At 55.5% G+C, this 25,171-nt stretch overlaps 3 long non-coding RNA genes across 4 annotated transcripts in view; 2 read left to right on the forward strand and 1 right to left on the reverse strand.

The window, feature by feature from the left end:
* The first annotated feature begins 858 nt into the window (after positions 1 to 858).
* LOC135408632 (uncharacterized) lies at positions 859 to 3,488 on the forward strand. Of its 2 annotated transcripts, none has more exons than XR_010427731.1 (5): positions 859 to 1,098; positions 1,183 to 1,306; positions 1,771 to 1,901; positions 2,545 to 2,739; positions 3,109 to 3,488. It is a non-coding gene; the product is annotated as an uncharacterized LOC135408632 (long non-coding RNA). The 2 variants fall into 2 exon arrangements; XR_010427732.1 differs by having other exon boundaries at positions 860 to 1,098; positions 1,814 to 1,901.
* Positions 3,489 to 5,637: 2,149 nt separating this feature from the next.
* LOC135408630 (uncharacterized) overlaps positions 5,638 to 25,171 on the forward strand; it is a 154,986-nt gene continuing 135,452 nt past the window's right edge. Inside the window, exons 1-6 of the long non-coding RNA XR_010427729.1 lie at positions 5,638 to 6,304; positions 6,575 to 6,704; positions 7,915 to 8,595; positions 10,118 to 10,249; positions 10,778 to 10,951; positions 11,222 to 11,351. This is a non-coding gene — a long non-coding RNA (uncharacterized LOC135408630). The remainder of the gene's footprint in view (positions 6,305 to 6,574; positions 6,705 to 7,914; positions 8,596 to 10,117; positions 10,250 to 10,777; positions 10,952 to 11,221; positions 11,352 to 25,171) is intronic.
* Positions 18,688 to 25,171, reverse strand: part of LOC135408637 (uncharacterized) — an 89,771-nt gene continuing 83,287 nt past the window's right edge. Inside the window, exon 2 of the long non-coding RNA XR_010427740.1 lies at positions 18,688 to 18,862. This is a non-coding gene — a long non-coding RNA (uncharacterized LOC135408637). The remainder of the gene's footprint in view (positions 18,863 to 25,171) is intronic.

Below are 25,171 nucleotides of genomic sequence, written 5' to 3' on the forward strand. Positions count from 1 at the left end.
TAGGGCAAGCGGCGACGCATGCGCAGTGGCTCGTGTGCCGCTGCAGCGCTCCCCGCTCGACTTGAGGGCCGGCTCCGGCGGCACGGCGGGAGCTGCGGTCTCCCGTCTCTCCCGGGGTGTGCGCGGGGGGAATAAGGTGAAGATTTTTGGGGCGAAAGCGCAGAAATTAGCGAGGGTCGTTGTCCGGGTAAAGCGGGGCACCGGAAGTAGAGAGCGACCGGGCTGTTTTGGATGGCGCACCACCCGGACCGGAAGTGCTGCGAGGCCGTACACAAAGATGGCGGCGCCAGCAGCGGAAGTCCTCCAAGGCCGTACACAAAGATGGCGGCCCCGGCCCGGAAGTCGCCCCGAGGCCACACTCAAGATGGCGCCGCCAGGACCGGAACTTAGCCCGGCCACACTCAAGATGGCGGCAAGAGGCCCCCTCGCCTCAGAGAGGCGTTTTTCCTGGTGCCTGACCTCCGCCCTGCCCCGGACCCCCGCCCCGCGCCCGCAGCGCCGTCTCGCCGCGCCGTTTCCCGCTGTGGGGACGGGGCGGGGCGCTCGGCGGCGCCGGGCGCGGGCGGCGGGTTCGCGGGCGGCGGCAGGCACCGGCGCTAGCAGCCCCCTCTCGGCGCCGCGGCGCGCCGCGCAGGCGCAGGACTCCAGGCAGTCACCGCCCGCCCGCTTGTTCCTCACCGTTGGGGTCCAAATGAGAGGGGAGCAAGAGGCAGAACAGCCCGGTGCTGCTGCTGCTGCCGCCGGAGGAGAGAAGTCCTTTGAGAAGCCGGGATAAAAACAGCAACTCTGTGACTTGCCCAGCTTTTCCTGGGGAAGGGCAGGTTTTAGGGAAGAAAGGCCCGTCCTCGCGAAAGGCGCCGCGGGTCTCGCAAGGGGGGGGGCGCGGCTGCAGTGCCGTTCCCGGCCGTGTCCGCCAGGCGGCGACTGCGAGGCGGCGCCCGGCGGTCGGGGCGGGCTGGGAAGCGGCGCCTGCGCAGAGCGAGGCGTTGGCCGGGCCGGGCCTGGAGCGCTCGGGGCCGCCGGGCAGGGCAGTGGCCGGGGATCGGCCGGGGCGGGGGTTGGAGCGTAAGAGCAGGTTTTAGGGAAGAAACGCCTGTGGTGAGTAATCAGAAGAGAAGGGTGAAAGCCAAGAGCCTTTGACTTCCCCGGTGCACTTAATTCTCTTTTTCTCCTCTCTTTCAGGACAGGGAAAATCGTTGACTTGGGTCCAGCAATGCCAGATGTGTTGGGGTGTGAGCAGCCAAAGCAACAGGCTCCAGCCCCACCGACCGGCGCTGGGGGCTCCTGGTGCTGCCTGTGGGGTGGGGTAAGTCAGAGGGACACGTTTCTCTCCTCCTGCCTGTTGGCATTTGCTCCCTGGGCACTGGCTCTGTTTCCCACTGCAGGCTGGTCCTTGCCGTGCTGGGAAGGGTGGAGAGGAAGGGGCGAAGGGCCGGGTGAGCGTGGGGTCCCCGAGCTGTGGGGTTGGGCTGTGCTGAGTGGGGCAGGTGGGTCCCCGTTGGTGAGCCCGAGCCTTGGCTTGGGGGTTCAGGAGCCCGGGGGGCTGAGCTTTGCAGCTCTGCCAGGGCTGGGGCTGACACAGCGCTGGGGGAGAGCCTGGAGCTGGGCTGGGCCGGGGGACAGCCCAGGGGAGCTGGGGGAGGGTTTGGGACTCCCTGGGGGGAAAGGAGGGGTGGATGGGCTGGATGGAGCCATGGGCCTGTGCTCCTGGGAACACACTTGTCCAGGGCACCAGGATCCGGGTCAAACTCCAGTTCCCCTCCTGTCCAGGGCTGCAGGGTCTGAGGGATTGGATTTCCCTGGGGGTTTGCAGGAGACCAGGAATGAGAGGAAACACGGTGCCAGAGCTGTGTCCGAGTGGGCTGCGTTTCCCTGTGAGGACAGAGGGCCTGTGGGCTGAGGTGAGATTGCTGTGAGTGTTGGGATGAGCATTGCAGGGAACGGGGAGCTTGGAATTCCAGGTGCTGATGGAACCATTGCCTTAGGTGGGTTTAGTTTGTGTCTGTGGGAGCTGGGGTTCGGGCTGGAGAGCTGTTGCTGGGAACAAAGGGTGGAGAAAACCTGCTCCACGGATGTGTAAGGAAGGATGAAGTAGCAGGGAAGGGGAGTATTTCTATACAGTATCAATATTCTCCATGTGGGATGGAGCAGCAATGGGGGTGGTTGGGTTTGGCCTGGGCCGGTCAGGATCCACCATAAACAACCCACCAGACCCTGAACCCTCACTGGACATGTCCAGCCCCTCAGCAGAAACCCAAGTTGTTCATTTGTTACAGAGGACAAATGGTTGGTAATTGCTTCTGATCTGTGGAGAATCTCCTTTGGAATGATCAAGCAGAGGGCGTACCAAGGCAGGCAGAGCATTTCTTTTGGCTCTTTTTTTTTTTCTGGTTTGTCATTTTCTGTTTGGCTTCAATGCATTTTGTGTGCTCCTGTTCAGGTGCCGGGGGGATGGAGCTGCCAAGGACAAACTGGGAGGGCGTTTGTGAAGGAAGGGGGGAGGAGGAGCTCTTGATGTGCTTTTTTTACTTCTTCATCCCACAGAATTGCCACGAGAGGAAATACCTCAGAGGGGCTTCCCTCCAGATAAGCCCTGAATGTGCCAGGAGGTTTCAGCCGGGAGAAAGGAGCTGTGGAAGAAAAGCAGCCTGAAAATAGCCAGTGGGGATCAGCAGCTTTTCCAACCAAGAAAAACAAGGACGGAGATGAGGGAATCGGGTTCCAATTCCTAATGATTTGGTGGGTGCAGGAATGATTTCTGTGTGTTTTCTGGTCCCTTTTTATTCCTGGGAAGATTTTAAAATGATGGCTTTAGCAATCAACTAAATTGGAGATGTTGTTTTTGAGAGGAAATGATGCCAAATAAATGCAGAGAGAGAGTGTGGAATCATCCGGGGATCCTGGAGTGGTTTGGGTTGGAAAGGATCTCAGGGATCATCTCCTTCCATCCCCTGCCACAGGCAGGGACACCTTCTAATAGACATCCAGCCTGGCCTTGGCCACTTGCAGGGATGGGGCAGCCACAGCTTCTCTGTGCCAGGCCACCTCCCCACCCTCCCAGGGAAGAATGTCTCCCTTATGTGCAATCTTTCCCTTTCTTCTCTGCAGGAAGTGGGCTGGGACAAGGGAATTGGCTCCCACGAGGCCGAGGATCAGAGCGGGCTCTGCACAGGGGACGACTTCCACTTCCGAACGGGGAAGGGCACCTTCGTCCCCACCCCCGGCACGGGGACGGAGTAACATCTGCCTGCAGCTGGCTGGAGTTCCCCTTGGCTCTGGGCTCTCTGCCCACGGGCCGGGGATCATGGCCAGAGTCCTTCAAACCTGGGGCACAGTGGCCTTCACAGCATCCCTGCAGCCCATCCAGGGCAGGCTGCTGCCCATCGGCCCCTGATCACAGGTGGATGTAGAAGTGATGGTGTTTAGGGAATGCTGATTGTATTTCCCTGACTTTAGCAACGTGGTCATTAAAAAGAGAAAAATAACAAGTCTATGGAAATCCCTGCACGTGGGAGCCTGCAGCGCTCGGGATTAAACTTGGCTCTATAACGTTAAAACTGTGGGCGAGGGGCGGTGGCCGAGCAGGGCCAGCGGCGGTGCCGGACGGGCCCGGCCCGGGGGTCCCTTCCCCGCGGGGTCGCAGCCGCGGGACCCGCCCCCGCCCCGCGCGGCCCCTCCCGGCGCGCCCCGCCCGGCGTTGGGGGCTGCGGCCGCTCCCGGCGCTGCCGAGGCTGCCGGGGAGGGACCGGCCTGTGCCGGGGGCACGGGGTTCGTTCCTTGGGTTCGAGGGCGGCAGCGGGAGCGGCGCTGCGGGGCGGGACGGGCGGGAGGGGCCGGGGGAGGGCGGGGAAGCCGCGGCGGGGCCCGGGGGCTGCAGCTCTCTGGCTTCCCGACTGGCTTTGCAGACATTTGCCACCTTCAGAGGAGGCACAAATCCCCGCGGAGCTGAGCAAGGGGTGCGGGGAGTGCAGGGAGCTGGGGCGGGGCTGTGACCAGGGCAGGGTGTGCGCAGTGCCCCAAACCCGCACCCAAAACCAGCCCGGAACAGCCCCAGAGCCCAGAGCGAAGCGCCGCGGGATCGCGCCGGCCCCGCCCCTCGACCCGCCCAGGCCCGCCCCCCGGCTCGCGCCGGCCCCGCCGCTCGGCCCCGCCCTGCCCGCCCCCAAGAACGCCGCCGCCCCCGCTGCCCGCCTCGCTCCCCTTGTCCCGGGAGAGCTCCCGGCCGGGCCGTGACCGCGGAGCTCCCACCGCCCTTCCCCGGCCCCAGCAGCGCCCGCCGGGGCTGCGGCGGCGGCGGGAGCCGCGCTGAGGGAACGGGGGGCGGGGCCGGGCTGAGCGGGCGGGGCGGGGCCGCAGGGCCGGGCGGGCTGGGATTGGGCGGCGGCGCTCGATGCTGATTGGGCAGCGCTGCCGGCCCGCGGTATAAAGGGCGGGCGGGGCAGGTGCGGGCGGTTGTGTGTGAGGGCTGAGGGTGCGGCCTTGCTGCTGCCCGGGCTGCGGAGGGGAGAGCGCCTTGTTCGCTGGGTTATGGACCGGGGGAGCCGGGGGGCGTTTAGGGGCGCCTTGTGCTGGGCAGCAGGAGCCGGGTAAGCCCCTTACGTGCCGGGTGACCCCGGGGGTAGCCGTGGCCGGGCTGCGGGGCTGGTGCTCTCTGGGTGTCTCAGGTTTTGCTTTGGGATCCCAAACCCTTTCCCCGTGCAGAGTTATGAGGCAAAGACTGCTTTAATTTGGTTTTTTTGTGCTGCGTTAATGCTTTTTACTCGTTCTGTGTTCATTTGCAGCCTCGCTCGTGGTTTCCCCTGGGGCGGAGGCGAGTTGTGCTTCCTGCGGGGAGAGAGAAGGGCCTTGGGAAGCTGCTCCATGAGCCACAGCTGTGCCGAGCCCGGGAGTCTGTCCAGGTAAGAGCAGGGCTTGTACTGCCCGGGAGGAGCTGGGTTTGCTGTTGGAAGGTAGAATGTGCCCGTGCCTTTAAATGCAAGGACAGGCAGAAGCTGGGAGGGACCCTGAGCAGGTTTGGTGGCACGACAGCAGTTTGAAAAGACCTTGTCTGTGGGGGAAGTGTCCAGGAAAAATGATTCCTGTTTTGCAGGGAGCCAGTTTGCAAGGACAGGGGGGTTGCTGTGCTCTCTAGCAAAAATACTGCCCTTGGGATGTCCAGGGTGAGGAAATGTTGGCCCCGTGTGGGCTGGAGCAAAGGTGTGTGGGTGCCTGTGTGTGACAGCCGTGGGTGTGCAGGAAGGGGGTTCTGGTGCCATTGGAGCTGCCAGGGAGCCAAAAAGGGCACAGTTGTCTGAAAAAGGCAAAAAGTCTCAGCCTCTGTTGACACCTGCACCAAAGGAGATGCAAATTTTCCCTTTCTCATCTGCAGACTTCACAAAGCTCCCCAGGAAAGGAAGCTTTAGATTCCTCCCCAGCTTTATGCTAAAGGTTTCCTTCCTCCTGTCTCAGCACCCTTTCTGCTGTTGGGAGAGCACGAGGTGGATGGAGAGGATCCCCAGGCATCTGCAGGCACAAGGGACTCGTACAACTGCGATTTTCCTACAGCCCTTGTGGAAGGGACTTCCAGGATACTCTTGGGAATGTGCCAGTTCTCCTGCTGGAGCTTTTCTGTGGAATATTTGAACACAAAGGGTAAAATTAAGTCAGGTCTGTTCTGGAGTGTGTTACACTTGTGCAAAACTCCTTTCTTCTGTTTATTTTCTGTTCTGAAAAGCACAGTCTGGGGTTCCTGGGCACTTCCTATTGAGTGATTCCATGAAAATAATTTTGTACTGAAAGGGGAAAGGAGCTGTCTGTGGGAGGTCAGGTGTCCATGATAAAAGCTTTATGTTTTTCAGTCAGATAAGCCTTAAAATATCTCACAGTGTATAGGAATGCCTGGCTTCTAAAACTCACAGCTGAGTCTTAGAGGCTTCTTTGCAGAGCTGATTTCAGGCAGCAGAATTGGCCCCCAGGAGGGACTCTGTGCCTGCTCTCCCGTGGCTCCAAGGGATCTCTGGCCTATTACCTTTTAATAGGTAGCCTTGAGTGTGTCCTTGTTGCCCCAGTGGGCCTTGTCCACCTCCCTATCTTCCAGGGGATATACATATTGAAGTTGAAAATGCTCTTCCTAATCCTTTGTTGGCTTGAGGCTCTCCCCTCAGGAACTGCAGGAACTCCTGGTGCCGCCTGGGCCGATGGATTGGACGCCCCAGCCCCTCCGTTCCTGCCCAGCCCCTGGGGCCGTGTCCAGTGGTGGCACTGCCAGCCCTGCAGGGGAAGTGGGAAGGGCCTTTGCAGGTCTGGTGGATCACATTGATAGCAGGTAAAGTTGCAGAACAAGTACCTGGGGTATGTTATTCTTGAGTTAAGAAAGCTCCTTTGTATTGGTGAGCAGAACAAAGTGGATCCTTCAGAGTTCCCATCCGTGTTTGTGTCTCAGCCTGTGTTAGGATTCAGGGCTGTCAGGTGTTGTCACTGAGGAGTCAAACTGTGCTTTAAATAAGGAGACCCTGGCCTGATGGCCCAGTGTCAAGGCAAAAGGGGGAATGATATGTGAGTGTTGAGATGTAACAAGGGCTAATCCTTTTTGCAGTGGGATGGAGCCTGGAAACTGCCCAGAGCTGAGCCCAGGGATTGAAAGGGACCAAGCAAGGGAGGTGAAGAAAAAAGGAAGAAGGGAAGTGAGGCAGCAGCCAAGCAGCACCAAGTTGCTGTGTAAGCAGGTGAGTTGTGTTGAGGTTCCTCAGGCAGGCACTGAGGACTTGGAGGACTCCAGACAGAGCAGACCTGGGAAGGCCCTCGGTGAAGCTCCTTGGAAACCTTCTAAGGGTAGGTGTGTGTGGTGATAAGTGTTGGGATTGTCCTGAATGTGGAACAGGAATGCAGGGAAGGAAAATGAACCCTCCTGTAATGCTGACCCCTCCCATCAGCTGCAGTGGAGACCCCTCCGTGTGCCCTTTGGGAGCGGATTGCCAGGACACCCGTGGGGCTGGGATCATGGCAGGGTGTTGTTAGCAAGGAATGCCTGGCTTCTTAAACTCACCAGCTGAGTCTTAGAGGCTTCTTTGAAGAGCTGATTTCAGGCTGGAAAATTGGCCCCCAGGAGGGACTCTGTGCCTGCTCTCCCGTGGCTCCAAGGGATCTCTGGCCCTTCACGCCGGCACCGAGATTTTCTCGGGAAGGGCCTCAGATCCCCAGACCAGTCTGGGACACAGGCAAGATCCCCCTGCAGTTTAGGACCAAATTGGCCCCCTGGAGGGACAGTGCTGTTGGTGCCCCCCCGGGTTGGGGCACCCCGAGGACTCCAGCGCGCACCGAAAGGATTATTCGGGGAGATCCTCGGGGTGCCCGGCCCTGGGGAGCTCAAAGCAAGGTCCCTGCCATGGATTCAGGCATTGCTGAGAGTATCCCAGGGGTCCCTGTCCCTGCTGGACATGGAGCTCTCTACTGGGCTGGAATTGGGTGCTAAAAGTGGTGCTCCAGGTGCCAAAGAAGTGTGGGATTGGGATTAAGAAATGAGCAGTGAGGGTCCAATTGGCTGTTTTCTCTGGAATGTGACTGTGAGAGCTGCAGGAGTGCCAGGTGTGTGTTCCAGTCCCCAGCATTTGGTTTGCACATGTCCTGGTCAGACACAGTAGTCTGACTATTGCACGTGTCCTGGTCAGACTGTCCTCAGTCCTTAACATAATAGAGGGAGAAATAAGGACTGGCAGTGTTCAGGTGATTGGTGTGACAGGGGTTAAACTGGGAAAACATTGGGGATTCCTAAGGTTGTTTATTTGCCAAACTTGCTCAAACCTCTGCTAGGAAGAGATTGAGTGGAAAAGTTGAGGCAGAAATGAATTGGAAAACTGGGGATATTCAAACTGTAATTGCTGAAACTAAATGTGTCCAAGCAGCAGCTCTTGTGCAGGGAATAACTCCTGTCAGCAGCAAGGTCCCGACTGAAGTGGCAGCTGCAGTTGTTCCTGTGGTGTGGGCCAGTGGAATTCCAAGAAAATGGACAAGGGCAGAACCTCTAAGAATTATTCCTAAGGCAGAGTCTCTCCTGGTAAGGCAAACCCAGTATCCTTCAAAATTGGGAAGCCAAGCTGGATTGGTTCTAGTAACAGCTGAATTTGCTGATCATGGTTTGATAGTAGAATGTGAATGGAAGGACCTGTAAAGAAAGCAAATGGGAAAGATGATGGATTGCTGGGAGCAGGGGCTGGCAGACAGTGGCACTGGATGTTTGGTTGTGGTTGGGAATGAGCAGCTTGACCTGCCCAGGGTTGTCTGTGCTGGGGGTGGGTTTGGGTCCTGTGTGGCCACAGGTCTGTGCAGCAGCTGGAGCCTGGGCAGGTTTGGGGGCTGTGGTGTGCCAGGCTGCTGAGTTTGTTGTCCCTGTTTCCTTGGAGTGTCCCAGTGTCCCTGCTTGGCTGTTTGTTACCCTGCAGGCAGAAGAGCCCAGGCCTGAGCTGGCTGAGTGTTGGTGTGACCCAGAGTGGGTGTCCCTGCCCTCGGGACAGTCCCCAGAGCTGCCTTTGGCATCCCCTGCTGAAGGGTGGGAGCTGCCCAGAGCCAGCAGCATCCAGCTGGAGGATCCAGGAGGATGCAGCTCCTGTTGTCTGGGAGGTAAGAGGTGGGGTGCAGGAGCTGGCAGGGGTGTTTTGCAGGCAGAGGGAGGGCAGGAGCAGGAGAATTGCAGGTGCAGCAGCTTGGGTCAGTGCTGGATGGAGTCAGGCTGGGAAAGGGCCCTGAGTGTCAGGGCAGGGGAGAGCCCAGGGTGGCCCTGGGAGCCCTGGGGCTGTGACCAAGTGCAGTGGGCAAAGGAATGGGCACTGGAGAGCTGGGCAAACAGCTGGAGGAGTTGCAAGGGGAGCCAGGAGACTGGAATGCAGGAGCAGCAGTTCCCTGTGTGTGTGTAGAACCAGCTGTACTGCAGCCCCAGTGAGGTGGGAAATGAATCTCAGGAGGCTGGGAACGAGTCCCACACACTGGTTAAAGTGGGATGGACTCTTCCCAAGTGTCTGAAAAGCTTTTTGTTGTTGTTGTTTGTTTTGCTTTATCAGTTGAAAACTGAAGTGATTTTCAAGGTGTTGGCACTTGTTTTCCTGTGTCTTTGGTGAGGTGTTGACTCAGTACCTTTCTTGGAGCTGCTGTTGGATGAAGAGGTGCCCCCAATAGACCTGTAAGGTCCTGGTTTTCTTCCCTGCTTCTCCCAGCTTGTCCAGGAGATGGAATTCCAGTGCTACAGTCTACATGGGTCGTGGTGCTCCCAAAAGGAGCCTCTGTGCCTTCAGGACAAATTCTGTTGCCACTGAAGCTGTTGGAGAAGTGGAGCACTGGCAGTGAGAGGTGTGGAATGATGTTGTTGTGGCACAGAAGAAATGCAATTGGCTGTTTTCTCTTGAATGTAATGGTGAGAGCTGCAGGAGTGCCAGGTGTGTGTTCCAGTCCCCAGCATTTGGGTTGCACATGTCCTGCTCAGACACAGGTCCAACTTGCTCAGTCCTTAACCCAAGAGAGGGAGAATGAAGGACTGGCACTGTTCAGGTGATTGGTGTGACAGGGGTTAAACTGGGAAAACATTGGGTGATTCCTCAGTTTGTCTGTTTGCCAAACTCACCCAAACCTGTGCTAGGAAGAGATGGACTGGAAAAGTTGAGGCAGAAATGGAATTGAAAACTGGGACTATTGACTCTGTAATTGCTGAAACTAAATGTGTCCAAGCAGCAGCTCTTGTTGTGCAGGGAATAACTCCTGTCAGCAGCAAGGCCCCGACTGAAGTGGCAGCTGCAGTTGTTCCTGTGGTGTGGGCCAGTGGAACTGCAGGAGAGTGGAAGAGGGCAGAACCTGTAGGTATTACCCCTGATGTGGGATCTCTCCTGGTAAGGCCAAGCCAGTATCCTTTAAAATCAGAATGGCAGCTTGGATTGGTTGCAGGAACAGCTGAATTTGCTCCTCCTGGTTTGCTTGTAGAAGGTGAATGCCAGAACCTGCCAAGAAAACCAATGGCCAAGGGGATTGATTAGTGCAGGACCTGAGAGAACCCCCTGAAATGACAGCCTGGAGTAGTTTCCAGGATTAGATTGCAAAGATGGCCTTTGCTGCCTCTCCTTGAGCAAGGAAAGCCAAGAAACCTTTGCTTTTGCAGGAGAAAATGGGGCAAGCGGGCAGGAAGAAGAGAAGCCCCGTGACTCCTCCCTGAGCCCCAGCCAGCCCCTGAACTGCCTTCCTGGGAATGGTGGGACGGGCTGGACTCTGGATTGCTCCCTCTGCATGTGTGGTAAGTCTGTTCTGCAAACTTTTAAGAACAGCCTGTAAGCATTTGCTGCCTTGGCTGGATGGTGCAAGGGCAGCCTTTAAGCAGCTGAAGCATTCCCTGAGGAGAGCTCTGGGTCTACCAGATGTGTCAGAACTGTTGGAAGCATCTTTGGTGGGGAGGGCAAAGAAAGGCCAAGGGGTGCAGTGACCCCCCTGAGAAGGGACTTTGAGTTAATGGCATCCCTGATGGGGAACTTTGTGGGCTGTTCCCCCTGTAGGGCAGGTGAGAGTCCCAGCTACAGTGATGGGAAAAATGGTTAAAAGGGAGCCCCAAAAGCTGGAAATCCTCCTGGAGGCTCTTGGCAAACAGAGTTTGCTGAGTTCCCCCTGACAGAAGGGTAGTAATAGCTTTGAGTGCTGGTAGATCCTTTGAATAGACAGCCTTGAGTGTGTCCTTGTTGCCCCAGCAGGCCTTGTCCAACTCCCCATCTTCCAGGAGATATACCTATTAAAGTTTCAAATGCTGTTCCTAATCCTTTGTTGGCTTGAGGCTCTCCCCTCAGGAACTGCAGGAACTCCTGGTGCCGCCTGGGCCGATGGATTGGACGCCCCAGCCCCTCCGTTCCTGCCCAGCCCCTGGGGCCGTGTCCAGTGGTGGCACTGCCAGCCCTGCAGGGGAAGTGGGAAGGGCCTTTCCAGGTCCTGTGGGTCACATTTATAGCAGGTAAAGTTGCAGAACAAGGACCTGGGGTCTCTTCTTCCTGAGTTCAGAAAGCTCCTTTTGATTGGTGAGCAGAACAAAGTGGATCCTTCAGAGTTCCCATCCGTGTTTGTGTCTCAGCCTGTGTTAGGATTCAGGGCTGTCAGGTGTTGTCACTGAGGAGTCAAACTGTGCTTTAAATAAGGAGACACTGGCCTGATGGCCCAGTGTCAAGAAAAAAGGGGGAATGATATGTGAGTGTTGAGATGTAACAGGGGCTGATCCTTTTTGCAGTGGGATGGAGCCTGGAAACTGCCCAGAGCTGAGCCCAGGGATTGAAAGGGACCAAGCAAGGGAGGTGAAGAAAGAAGGAAGAAGGGAAGTGAGGCAGCAGCCAAGCAGCACCAAGTTGCTGTGTAAGCAGGTGAGTTGTGTTGAGGTTCCTCAGGCAGGCACTGAGGACTTGGAGGACTCCAGACAGAGCAGACCTGGGAAGGCCCTCGGTGAAGCTCCTTGGAAACCTTCTAAGGGTAGGTGTGTGTGGTGATGAGTGTTGGGATTGTCCTGAATGTGGAACAGGAATGCAGGGAAGGAGAATAAATCCACTTGTAATGCTGCCCTATCAGCTGCAGTGGAGACACCTGTGTGTGCCCTTTTGGGAGTGGGTTGCCAGGGCACCTGGTGGGCTGGAATGATTCAAGAGCATTGGAATAGAAGATTGCCTGGCTTCTAAAACTCACCAGCTGAGTGTCAGAGATTCTTGTACGGAAGTTTTGGCAACACTTGAACTTCTAGTGTGTACTTCTGAGTTCAGTTGGAAAGAGATTGCCAGGGAACAGGGATCTTTCTCAGTGCAAGATGTTGCAATTGCTGAACTTCCCATCTGAGCTGATGCCCTTGGCAGGAGAGGTGCTCAGCAAGGAGGCTCTTTGCTGCTAGGCAGGAAGCAAGGCCAGTGCCCTTCCTCCCCAAGGCCCAGCCCAGCAGGGCTGGCAGGAGCTGCTGGTGTGGCTGCTCTTTGGGTTCTCAGCTGTGCCTGTGGGGTGGTGACATCGTGTTCCTGCCTGTGCTCCAGGGCAGCCAAAAGCCCCAGCACAGCCCCTGGGTGTTTTTGGGAACCTGAGCTGTTGCAGCCCTGGGGATGGCTTTGGTTTCCTTCTCTGCTCAGAATAAAACTGTACAGGGGAGTCTGTGATCTCCCTGATTTTTGTATCCTAACTGGAACTTGGAAGAAAGTTGACCTTGTGTAATTTCCCAACTGCCTTGGCCGGGTTGAACCAGCAGTGCCAGATTGTTGTAGTGTGCAGGTTATTGTTTGTGTCTGAGCTGTTTGGGGTTGATTTGCCAAGGAAGGCCATGGAATGTTCTGGTAGTTTTGTCCCAATATTGGTAGGTAGTGCCCTGGATTAGTTGATTTCTGCCTCACTCCCTGATGTCTGAGTTTGGAGATGTACCAAGAACTGGTAGTTTTTGCAGTGGGATGTTCCCTAGAAACTGCATGGAGCTGAGCCAAGGAACTTAAAGGGACTGAGCAAGCAAAGTAAAGAAAGAATGAAGGGAACTGAGGCAGCAGCCAAGCAGCACCAAATTCCTCCACAACCAGGTGAGTTGTGTTGAAGTTGCTAAGGTGGTCCCTGAGAACTCTGGGGGCTGCAGGCACAGGGGACCACCAGAGACCCCGATGGAGCCCCTCAGAGACCTTATAAAGGTTTGTGTTTATGGTAACAGGTGTTGGGAATGTCCTGAATGTGGAACAGGAATGCAGGGAAGGAAAATGAACCCTCCTGTAATGCTGACCCCTCCCATCAGCTGCAGTGGAGACCCCTCCGTGTGCCCTTTGGGAGCTGATTGCCAGGACACCCGTGGGGCTGGGATGATGGCAGGGTTTTGTAAGCAGGGAATGCCTGGCTTCTAAAATTCACCAGCTGAGTCTCAGAGACTTCTTTGGAGAGCTGATTTCAGGCAGCAGAATTGGCCCCCAGGAGGGACTCTGTGCCTGCTCTCCCGTGGCTCCAAGGGATCTCTGGCCCTTCACGCCGGCACCGAGATTTTCTCGGGAAGGGCCTCAGATCCCCGGACCAGTCTGGGACACAGGCAAGATCCCCCTGCAGTTTGGGACCAAATTGGCCCCCTGGAGGGACAGTGCTGTTGGTGCCCCCCGGGTTGGGGCACCCCGAGGACTCCAGCGCGCACCGAAAGGATTATTCGGGGAGATCCTCGGGGTGCCCGGCCCTGGGGAGCTCAAAGCAAGGTCCCTGCCATGGATTCAGGCATTGCTGAGAGTATCCCAGGGGTCCCTGTCCCTGCTGGACATGGAGCTCTCTACTGGGCTGGAATTGGGTGCTAAAAGTGGTGCTCCAAGTGCCAAAACAGTGTGGGATTGGGATTAAGAAATGAGCAGTGAGGGTCCAATTGGCTGTTTTCTCTGGAATGTGACTGTGAGAGCTGCAGGAGTGCCAGGTGTGTGTTCCAGTCCCCAGCATTTGGTTTGCACCTGTCCTGCTCAGACACAGGTCCAACTTGCTCAGTCCTTAACCCAAGAGAGGGAGAATGAAGGACTGGCAGTGTTCAGGTGTTTGGTGTGACAGGGGTTAAGCTGGGAAAACATTGGGTGATTCCTGAGTTTGTCTGTTTGCCAAACTCACCCAAACCTGTGCTAGGAAGAGATGGACTGGAGTCTCTGATCCCCTGGGCAGTTGTCCTGCATGACCTGGGAGCCTGTGGGATTAGACTGGACTGGGCAGAGAGGGAGCAGTTTGTCCTGTGGAGCTGGGCTGGGTTTGTTCAGGATGCCTTGGGAGGCAGGGCTGGAGAGGCCCCTCTGTTGGCTGTAGTGCTGGAAGGTTGTAGCAGCAGGGATGGAGCCTTCGACCTCCTGCTCCCCCGTGAGCCCCGCCGGGCCCGTGCCCTTGGCAATGGAGGGCCCCCCATTGCTGAGCCAGCGGGTCCGGGGCCAGGAGGGATGGGATCAGGATGCCGAGCTCCACCCAGGGCCAGGGCTGCCAGTGTTCAACCATGGAGGGAACTGAGAGCAGAGTGAGATGGAGGCCAAGCTCCAGCACAGGGATGGGTGAGAAAAGACCCTGGTCCTCAGGTGGAGCTTTGAATTCCCTGGAAAAATGGATCCTGTCAGATGGTTCAGGCCCTTGTGGGTGCTGGAGCAGAGGCCTCTGTGATTTATGGTCACCCTGAAAGGTTGCAAGGGCAGCAAGTTCTGACTGCAGGATGAGGTGGCAAACAAAGTGCAGTGGTCCAGAGAAAAGCTGAGGCTAAAATTGGTGCTGTGCCAGAGCAGCCTCGTGCAGTGCTTGTTGCTGTCCTGAGTGTCCCATTGCAGGGGATATTCCCAAGGGGGCCTTGTGCTGGGGAACACTGGGGGCAGTTCCCTTTCCCTGGGCAGGGCAGGCAGGGCACGTTTCCCCCCTCGAGGGTGGCTCCACAGTCCCCCCCTGTGCCCTGGGAGCGTGGCAGAACACCTGGAGCCACTGTCCTTGTCAGAGAGGGCAAAGGGATGGTTGGATGGGGGAGGGAATGGGTCAGGGAGTACAAGCACCATTAGAGTGAGTAGGGCAGCACATGGAAAGGAAGGGGGGAGTTAATCCAGACAAAATCCAAGCACCTGCCCAACCTGTGATATTTTTAGGAACTCAGAGGTGCTGTGGTCCCCAGGAAGTATTGCCCAGGACTAGGCAGGGGACTTCAGGCTTGGTCACCCCCAGAGCAAGTCTCCAGGGGCAGGCAGTGGGGAGGCAGCTCTGCTGGTGAGGATGGGGTTATTTTCTCTGCTTTATTTTGTCTCCAGAGATATTCTGCCCATTAATCCAAACTGACTCCATCTCCTAACTCTCTGAAGAGGTTTTCTGCTTTTTGTGGGAGGGTAAGGTTTGGATTCTAACTATAGAAGAGCCAACAAAATAAAGGCTTCATGGCAAAGAAATGGTGTCTCCCAAACTCTTTGTACTTCAAATAGATGCCTTTATTCTTTTTTCTTATTGCTATTCTCAAGGTGTTTAATACCCTGTCTACAGTTATTTATTTTGGCTTCTCTTTTTTGTTTTTTACAGAGTTGATGTGACTGACTTCTTTTTGCAATCCAGCAGTGCTCTCAAGGATATTTCCCCCCCACTCCTGGGCTTGTGCAGGGCTGTTGAGTCCGTGTGTGCCACTGTTCTTGTCCCAGGGGGACCGAGTGACATTTGGAACCAAACCTGGGTCCTTGGGACCGAGCCCAGACCTGATCCTGTTCATGAACCACAAGGGCTGAAACTGTTCTGCAAGCCCAGTTTGCAGAGCAGGAGCTTTGCAATACTCAGCAGTGAGCAAAGGAATTCATTTCCCCTGAAATGTTCTGGGAAGGTTCTGTGTGTGCCAGCCCTGCTTCCTCCCCAGTGTGCCAGCCCTGCTTCCTCCCCAGTGTGCCCTCCTTTGTGCTCCTCTGCCTCAAGGCCAGGGCTGGCTGGGCACTGCCCTTGTTCAGGCAGGAGTGCCCGTGGGCAGTGGGTTTGTCAGCAGTGGGCACAGCTCCCAGGGGCTGTTCTGGCTGGGCACACGTTTGCTCAGGTTACTGCAGTCCCAAGGACTTGGCTTGGGGCTTTTCAGGAAGGGCCAGAAAGACTTTCTTTTGCCACTTCTGCCATTCCTGAAAGTGAAATCTCTGCACTGAAACTTCTCTTAATAAACTGTCCAATTTTTTATTCCCCCAGAGTGAAGCTCCCAATTTTGGATGCCAGGGTGCTGCCAGCTTTATTTGCCCAGCTGGAACAGTGTCTGTAGAGGTACCCAGTGTCTCCTGTCCTTGTCCTTTCTCAGTTGGGAAGTGAGCTGCTCTCCTCCCCTCTGACTCTGCCCTGGTCCCCAGCACCTGCTGATTTCAAGAGAGCAGCATCTTAGGCCAAAGGTGTTCCTGCCCTTTCTCTGCTCCCCCCTCCCCCCACGGCCTGGCAGGGAGAGCCAGCTCTGAGCTCCCAAATCTGCAGTGCCCAGGCAGATGCCCCGGGGCAGCTGAGAGCTCTGCTGGGCTCACACTGGCAGCTTTGCTTCTCCATTGGCTTGGCTGGTTCCTGTTAGGAGAAGGTTTGTTGTTTTTCCTCCACTGTAATAATTCAGGGAAATCCTGAGATATGATTTAAGAAAGAAAGTCATGAACTGTTGCAATAAATGTGAATCTGAGAGTGCCTAAAAGCTGTTACTGAATTCCATTTCCAGGGACTGTCCTGGTGGGGATAATCCAGAACTGCAGCTTTGATGTTTAAAAAGAGCCTGTGGTACTTCTTGTTTCCTGTGCTGGGCCTTCCTTGAACAGTGCCCAGGGAGGGGAGCAGCAACAGCTTCACTTGGAAGTGGACTCTGGTTTTTAAGCACATCCTAAGCTCAGTGTGGTTTTGGTATCACTCAGTACTTATTTTATTTGCCATTTGTCTTAAATTTTATACACCTTTGAAGTGCCAGCTGTGTTTTGAAGACATTCTTACAGTTGTTTCAAGTGAAATTTGGACTGTTACACATTTAGAAAGAGATGATTTTCCTGTGAATAAACTACTAAAACAAAGGGGGGAGTGAGGAAAGCCAGCTCAGGAGATAACCTTACCAACTGGTTTGGGAAGTTGTTTACCTAAATAGCCCAAATTGGTTGGAGCTGCAGCACAAACGGGGGAAAAGGAGAGGGTTTGTATTTTGACAGTTCTTCAGTTTTTTGCAGGGACTACTGCCAGGTTCTCTTTGAAGTCCCAACCCCATTAGCATGGGGAAATGTGTGTTTGGCTTTAGAAATAGGAGTGTGTATTTCCCTTTGAACTAGAGGAATGTTTCTATGTCTTTGAATTTTAAATTGCACATGAAGCAGAAATATGTTTGTGTTTTACAGGTTATATTTTCATGAAAATAGAAATGCATCGTTGGATCTTACTCCTCTGAGGGCAAACCAGCAGCCTGATCATTCCTTAGTCCCTCAAACCCAGTGCCATGAGCTCAGAGGGGTGTTTGGGTGCAATGTGCTGAGTGGTGGTGGCCCCGTGAGATGTGAGCAGCTGGAAATGTGTGTGTGTGTGCAGAGTTGGGCTGGAGCCCTTGGGATTTGGCTCCCAGATCCCCCCCAGCCTTCAGGAAAACCAGAGGACACCGAACCCTGAGGGAAGGGAGTCCCATCTGCAGAAGGGTTTTTAGGTTGGGGAAAAGCTCCAGAACAAAGCCTGGGTTCCAAACACCTTCAGCAAAAGTCAAGGAGCACAGACCCTGAAGTCATCAAGTTATGGAGTTTGGTTCAAACCATTTGCTTCTCAGTCAGTTTGAATGAAGTGTTAAAAGGAGAACTTAAATAAGGTTAATTGCTGATAGAGGACAATGGGAAGAAGTGAAGTGGTTTAAGTTCATTAAACATGTTTTATATCAGTCCATGGTTATTTAATTGAGCATTGTTTGGAATTGTTCTTTTTGCATTTGTTCCTGGTGTGCTTTTCTCTATCTGAGGGATGGTTGGAGGTCTTTCTGATTGGTTGGATGTTTTTAATGTCAGTGCTAGACTGGGGTGGACAGTCATTGTAACATGATTGAGAGTTTGATGCATTTTATTCTGTGTGCTCTGTTTGATGTCTTGTGTTCAGCGAGTGCCTGGGCAGAGTTTGGCCCAAGCCTCTGTTTTTTGGGTGAAAACCCAAAGGGGAATTGTAGTTGCAGCTTTGCCCTTGAGCTGCAGCTGGAGCCCAAGAACAAGGAAAACCTCCCTGGGGAAGGAAGGGGGAGCCAGAGAAGAAAAGCAGCTGCAGCCAGAAAGGTGGGTTTGGGGGGGGAGAAGAGCTGCTGGGACCCAGCAAGGGGCTCTGGAGGGCTCTGGAGGGCTCTGGGGGCTCTGTAGGGAATCTGGGTCCCTATAATGGCTCTGGGGTCCCTATAATGGGTCAGGGGTCTCTGTAGGGGCTCTGGGTCCCTATAATGGGTCTGGGGGTCCCTCTCGGGGCTCTGGGGTCCCTCCCATGCCCTTGAGAGGAGCTGCTGCCGCCCCAGCAGAGGCAGAGCAGTCGCTGCCCAGATCCAGAACTCCCTGAGAGCTGAACTGGGGCCGTGTGGGGCCAGAGGGGAGCAAAGGGAGGGATTTGTTCCTAAGAAAAGAAATAAAGTTTGGGGCATTTTTGGGGTGATCTGGGTGAGTTTCTGGTCATTTCTTGGGGTTATTTTTTTGTGAGTTTCTGGTCATTTTTGGGGAGACTTGGGTGAGATTTGCGTCATTTTTTGGGGATGATTTTGGAGACTTGGGTCATTTTTTGGGGAGATTTGGGTCAGTTTTGGGTCATTTTCTGGGGTTATTTTGGTAAGTTCTGGTCATTCTTTGGGCAGATTTGGGTCAGTTTCTGGTCATTTTTGGGGGGAGATTTGTTTTGAGTTTCTGGTCATTTTTTGAGGACATTTGAGTCAGTTTTGGGTCATTTTTGTGGGTTATTTTTTGTCAGTTTTGGGTCAGTTTTGGGGTGATTTGGGTGATGTTCTGCTCATTTTTGGGGTGATTCTGTCAGTTTTGGATCATATTTTGGGGAGATTTGGGTGAGTTTCAGGTCATTTTTTGAGGTGATTTGGGTCAGTTTCTGCTCATTTTTTGAAGATTTGGATGAGTTGGAGGTCATCTTTAGCGGTTATTTTATGTCAGTTTCTGGTCATTTTTCAGGGAGATTTGGGTTACTTTCTGGTCATTTTTTGGGGTGATTTTGGTGAGTTTTGAGTCATATTTTTGGAGATATTTGGGATAGTTTGGGGTTGTTTTTTTGGGGAGATTTGGGTGAGTTCTGGGTCATTTTTGGGGAGAATTTTGGGTCAGTTTCTGGTCATTTTTTTGGGAGATTTGTGTCAGTTTCTGGTTATTTTTTGGGGAGATTTGTGTGAATTTCTGCCCATTTTTGGGGGAGATTTGGGTCAGTTTCTGGTCATTTTTTGGGGAGATTTGGCTGACTTTTGGGTCATTTTTTGGGGAGATTTGGCTGACTTTTGGGTCAATTTTTGTGGGGTAATTTTGAGTCAGTTTCTTGTCATTTTTTTGGGAGATTTCGGTGAGTTCTGGGTCATTTTGGGGGGTAATTCTGGGTCATTTTTGGGTCGTTTTGAGAGGTAATTTTGGGTGAGTTTTGGGTCATTTTTTGGCGAGATTTGTGTGAATTTTTGACCTTTTTTTGGGGAGATTTGAGTCAGTTTCTGGACATTTTTTAGGGAGATTTGGCTGACTTTTGGGACAGTTTTTTGGGAGATTCGGGTGAGTTCTGGGTCATTTTTGGGGGTAATTTTGCATCAGTTTCTGGTCAATTTTTGGGGAGATTTGGGTGAGTTCTGAGTCATTTTTTGGGGAGATTTGTGTCAGTTTTGGGTCATTTTCAGGGGAGATTTGAGTGCGTTTTGGGTCATTTTTGGGGGTGATTTTGGGTCAGTTTCTGGTAAGTTTTTAGGGTGATTCTGTGTCATTTTGGGTCAGTTTTGGGGGTTTTTTTTTGCATTTTTTGGCTCAGATTTTGGGCCAATTTGGAGTTAGTTTTTGGGGTGATTTGGGCAGTTTTGGGTCAGTTGTGGATCAATTTTTGGGGTGAATTGCATCAGTTTTGGGGTAATTTGAGTCAGTTTTTGGGGAGATTTTGGTCAGTTTCTCGTCATTTTTGGGGGTGATTTGGGTGTTTTGGGTCAATTTTTGGGGAGATTTTGGTCAGTTTTTGAGTATTTTTGGGGAGATTTTGGTCATTTTTTTTCAGTTTTTGGGATGATTTGGGTGACTTTTGGATAAAGTTTTGGGGTGATTTGGGTGAGTTTCTCGTCCTTTTTTGGGTGATTTTGGTCAGTTTGTGGTCATTTTTTGGGAGATTTTAGTCAGTTTCTGGTCATTGGAGAGATTTGGGTGAGTTCTGGGTCATTTTTTGGAGTCATTTTGTGTCAGTTTCTGGTCATTTTTTGTGGTGATTTGGTCAGTTTCTGGTCATTTTTGAGGGTTAATTTTTTTCAGTTTTGGGTCACTTTTTGGGTTGATTTGGGTGAATGTCTGGTCATTTTTTGGGGTTACTTTTTGTCAGTTTCTGGTTATTTTTGAGGGAAATTTGGCTCAGTTTCTGGCCATTTTCAGTGATGATTTGGGTCAGTTTTGGGTCATTTTTGGGAGATTTTGGTGAGTTCTGGGTCAGTTTTTGTGGTGATTTCCGTGAATGGGGGGGGGAAGACTTTCTGGCAAGGGGTGCCAGGAAGAACTGGAGTCTCTGGAGAATAAAAGCTGGAAGCGTGCCCCCGAAAGTCCCCAGCCCCGGGTGGTCAGTGGTCTGACTTGCACGGAGCGGTGGCCCTGGCCAGGAGCGGTCCTGCCGTCCTGTAATTTGAATTTCCTGCCCAGGCTGTAATTTTAATTTCCACTGGGTGCTGGCAAAGCTCCCCTGGGGGTGAGCCCCAGTGCCTGGCAGGAGCGGAGCGGGCTTGCGGGGCCCTCCTGGCAGGCGTTGTGTCTAAGGGAAGGGTAGGGGGGCCTTTGTCTGTCCCAGAGGAGCTTCAGTGTTCTTTGTTGCTCTCTGGAGGACTAAGAACTAAAAGAAATAAAAGCAAACGAGAAAGAAAAGAAAAGAAAATGAAATGAAAAATAAATAGAATAAAAAATTAAGGCAATAAAGAAGGAAAATGAAAGAAAAAAAATCAAAGCGAGCAAAGTAAAAAGGCCCTAATAAAATGCCAAGTGAAATGAAAGGGAAAACCAGGGCTTCTTGGGCACCCCGGGGTTTACTCCCCGCCCCGCCCCGCCCCGTGACTTGGGGGTCCCCCCTAAAGTATGAGAAGGGGACCCGAAAAGGTGGTCGGGGGAAGGGCGGGGAGCCGAAAAGGCAGCGGAGGGGGTGCCGCGAAATGTGAGGGAGGGGCCGGGGCAAAGCGGGCGAGGCGCGCGCAGCGAGAGCGAGCGAAGGCGGGCGGTGTGGGGGGGGCAGGCAAGGTGGCGACGGCGGCGCCTGCGCAGTCGTAAGCGAGACGCCGGCGATCACGAGGTAAGTGAGGGCGGGCGGGCGAGGGCAAGCGGCGACGCATGCGCAGTGGCTCCTGTGCCGCTGCAGCGCTCCCCGCTCGACTTGAGGGCCGGCTCCGGCGGCACGGCGGGAGCTGCGGTCTCCCGTCTCTCCCGGGGTGTGCGCGGGGGGAATAACGTGAAGATTTTTGGGGCGAAAGCGCAGAAATTAGCGAGGGTCGTTGTCCGGGTAAAGCGGGGCACCGGAAGTAGAGAGCGACCGGGCTGTTTTGGAGGGCGCACCACCCGGACCGGAAGTGCTGCGAGGCCGTACACAAAGATGGCGGCGCCATGACCGGAAGTCCTCCAAGGCCGTACACAAAGATGGCGGCCCCGGCCCGGAAGTCGCCCCGAGGCCACACTCAAGATGGCGCCGCCAGGACCGGAACTTAGCCCGGCCACACTCAAGATGGCGGCGAGAGGCCCCCTCGCCTCAGAGAGGCGTTTTTCCTGGTGCCTGACCTCCGCTCCGCCCCGGACCCCCGCCCCGCGCCCGCAGCGCCGTCTCGCCGCGCCGCTTCCCGCTGTGGGGACGGGGCGGGGCGCTCGGCGGCGCCGGGCGCGGGCGGCGGGTTCGCGGGCGGCGGCAGGCACCGGCGCCGGCAGCCCCCTCTCGGCGACGCGGCGCGCCGCGCAGGCGCAGGATCCCAGGTGGTCGCCGCCCTCCCGCCCGCCCGCCCCGCTCCGCTCCGCTCCGCTCCGCTCCGCTCCCGCCGTGCCCCGGAGATGCTGTCGGGGCTGCGCCGCCGCCTCCCCCCCCCGGAAGCGACCCACGGCGGCGGATCCGACGTCGGGCTCTGCAGGAGATCGTCGCCGGGGTAAGCGGGGGCCCGGCGGGGGGGCGGCGGCCGCTCTTCTGCCTCTCCCGCGGCCAGCGGGGCCTGCAGGCAGGGGAAGCGACAGGCAGGTTTCTCGCCTCTGCGGAGACACTCGCACCTGCGTGCCGCCGCCAGGAGAAGGGGCGGCGAGAGCGGCAGGCGGCAGGGCCGGGCTCGGATGTGCCCTGGCATCGCACCCCCCCCGCGGGGAGGGTCTGTGCCGCCTCAGGGACAGAGGAAGCGGATCTTGCAGGACCCCTTTGTTCGCTCGTTGAGCTCGCAAGAGACACAAGGGGCATGAAATCCCAGGGCAGCTGCGCCTGCCGGAGGGGTTGCAGGGAGAAGCAGCTGGGGGGGGGGGGGGTTTGCTCTCTGCCCCTTTGCCACCTTCCCCTCGCTTCCCTGGGACTGCAGGGAATCCCAGCTCCCCTTGGCTTCTCCGGGGGCCTCGCGGCAGGGTTTCGAAGTGTGGCCCTGAGATTTTCTGGCCTTGGAACTGATGGCTGTTTCGGGGCACGTCTCCCCGGGCAGTGTGTCTTTTAACGCTTGCCGGGGCAGGAGAATTACGGCGGAAGAAAGCAAAGAAAGCCCAGAGCCTGGAGTAGGCAGGCCCGGGCCTCTGGCGAGCCCAGGCCTTGCTGCTCGGTGCCGATTGTGCCCGGGGCTTGTTCCTCACCGTTGGGGTCCAAATGAGAGGGGAGCAAGAGGCAGAACAGCCCGCTGCTGCTGCTGCTGCTGCTGGGGCTGAACTGTCTGCAGTGCCCGGGGGCCGGGCAGGACTTGGCCCCGATGCCTGCATTGCTCTGCAGCGGCCAGGGAGGGGTCCCAAAAGTCATCCCCCCGCCTGCTGTGCTGCACAGCAGGGGCTGGCTAGGCCGGTTCCCGGCCGGGGGAGCCCGGGGGAGGCCGTGCTGGGGCTGAGGGGCTGCTGCTCTCTGGGCCTCTCGGGCTTTGCCTTGGAATCCCAAAGCCTGGGCCTGCGCGGGGGGGAGGAGGCAAAGGGGACTGTAAATTGGTCTGTTGGGGAGTGTTTTGGGGCCGAGTTCGTGCTCTTGGCTTGTTGTGTGTCAATTCCCAGCCTCGGTCAGGGCTTCGCGGGGAGCGTTGCTGCTGCCGCTGCCGCCGCCGCCGGGAGAGAGAAGTCCTTTGGGAAGCCGGGATAAAAACAGCAACTCTGTGAATTGCCCAGCTTTTCCTAGGGAAGGGCAGGTTTTAGGGAAGAAAGGCCCGTCCTCGCGAAAGGCGCCGCGGGTCTCGCAAGGGGGGGGCCGCGCGGCTGCAGTGCCGTTCCCGGCCGTGTCCGCCAGGCGGCGACTGCGAGGCGGCGCCCGGCGGTCGGGGCGGGCTGGGAAGCGGAGAGCTGGAGTGTTTTGGCACTGCCGGGCTTCTCCGAGCTTCAATCCGGAGTCGGAGCTTTTTGTGGGACTGCACAGCGAAGCTGCCTGTGGGAATGACCCGGCTGTTGCTCGGTGTACTCCTAACGACAGTGTCTTTTACTCCGTGTTCCCAGGCTGCCTCTTTTCCTTCGGTCGCCGTGGACACTGTGCCGGACGCCTCTGGCAGGACTAACTACCGTGGCTTTTACGTCCAGCGTGCTGTGCTGTGAACCTGCAGGTAAGAAAAGCTGGGAGTGCAGTCCCTCTGCTTTGGTTGCTGTGTCTCTTTGGGAGTTGTTTCGGAGGGGAATGAGAGAGCGATTTGGTTTGAAGGGGACCTTCAAAGGCCACCCTGCCTTGCGTGGGCAGGGGCACCTTCCACTCTCATCCCCGGTTGGATGCTGCAGGTCCCATCCAGCCTGGCCTGGAACACTTGCAGGGATCCAGAGGCAGGCTCAGCTTCCCTGTGCAGTGCTCTCTAGTAGCTCTCCACTGGCATGGTGAAAAATGTTGTCAGTGTGTTTTGTTCGAGGATGGGAAGCAGGACCGGGGTGAAAATTGCGTTCTCTGAGGTGCAGAGGGAAATAATTCTCCTTTGAAGTCAAATGTACTGGGTTTTGCACGAGCCTCGTCTGCCTTATGTTTGAATTGCTTTCTATTCTCGGCAGTTGTTTTAAATTAAACTTTTATTTTGTGTCTCCCCCCTCAGCATCCTGTCCGAGACAAAGCTACCTTTCTTTCCTCGTGGGAATGGACCGGCCGGGCTTTGGCAATCTGTCCCCTCGAAAGACAAAGTGACCTCTTCCAACAGGGGAAGACTGAAGCAAGGGGTGCCAGGAAGAACTGGAGTCTCTGGAGAATAAAAGCTGGAAGTATGGCCCCGAAAGTCCCCAGCCCCAGGTGATCAGTGGTCTGACTTGCACGGAGCAGTGGCCTTGGCCAGGAGCGGTCCTACCGGCCTGTACTTTTAATTTCCTGCCCAGGCTGTAATTTTAATTTCCACTGGGTGCTGGCAAAGCCCCCCTGGGGGTGAGCCCCAGTGCCCGGCAGGAGCGGAGCGGGCTTGCGGGGAGGTGTTCACCCGGTCAGCGTCAGGAACCATCCTAACTGAGGCCTCGGTGAGTGCTTTTTGTGTGACTGGAGAGTGAAGCTGTGTGAATGACCTGGCTATTGCTCAGTGTACTCCTAATTAAAGTGCCTTTTACTCCGTGTTCCCAGGCTGCCTCTTTCCCTTCGGTCGCCGTGGACACTGTGCCGGACACCTCTGGCAGGACTAACCCTGTGGCTTTTATGTCCAACGTGCTGTATGCCTGCAGGTAAGAAAAGCTGGGAGTGCAGTCCCTCTGCTTTGGTTGCTGTGTCTCTTGGGAGTTATTTTGGAGGGGAATGAGAGAGCGATTTGGTTTGAAGGGGACCTTCAAAGGCCACCCTGCCTTGCGTGGGCAGGGGCACCTTCCACTCTCATCCCTGGTTGGATGCTGCAGGTCCCATCCAGCCTGGCCTGGAACACTTGCAGGGATCCAGGGGCAGCCTCGGCTTCCCTGTGCAGTGCTCTCTAATAGCTCTCCACTGGCATGGTGAAAAATGTTGTCATTGTGTTTTGTTCGAGGATGGGAAGCAGGACCTGGGGGAAAATGCCATTCTGTTAGGTGCAGAGGGAAATAATTCTCCTTTGAAGTCAAATGTACTGGGTTTTGCACGAGCCTCGTCTGCCTTATGTTTGAATTGCTTTCTGTTCTCGGCAGTTGTTTTAAATTAAACTTTTATTTTGTGTCTCCCCCCTCAGCATCCTGTCCGAGACAAAGCTACCTTTCTTTCCTCGTGGGAATGGACCGGCCGGGCTTTGGCAATCTGTCCCCTCGAAAGACAAAGTGACCTCTTGCAGCAGGGGAAGACTGAAGCAAGGGGTGCCAGGAAGAACTGGAGTCTCTGGAGAATAAAAGCTGGAAGTATGGCCCCGAAAGTCCCCAGCCCCGGGTGGTCAGTGGTCTGACTTGCACGGACCGGTGGCCTTGGCCAGGAGCGGTCCTGTGGGAAGCACCTTTGCCCA

The sequence above is a fragment of the Pseudopipra pipra genome, unplaced genomic scaffold, assembly GCF_036250125.1.
Source record: "Pseudopipra pipra isolate bDixPip1 unplaced genomic scaffold, bDixPip1.hap1 HAP1_SCAFFOLD_54, whole genome shotgun sequence".
In the NCBI taxonomy this organism is placed as follows: Eukaryota; Metazoa; Chordata; class Aves; order Passeriformes; family Pipridae; genus Pseudopipra; species Pseudopipra pipra.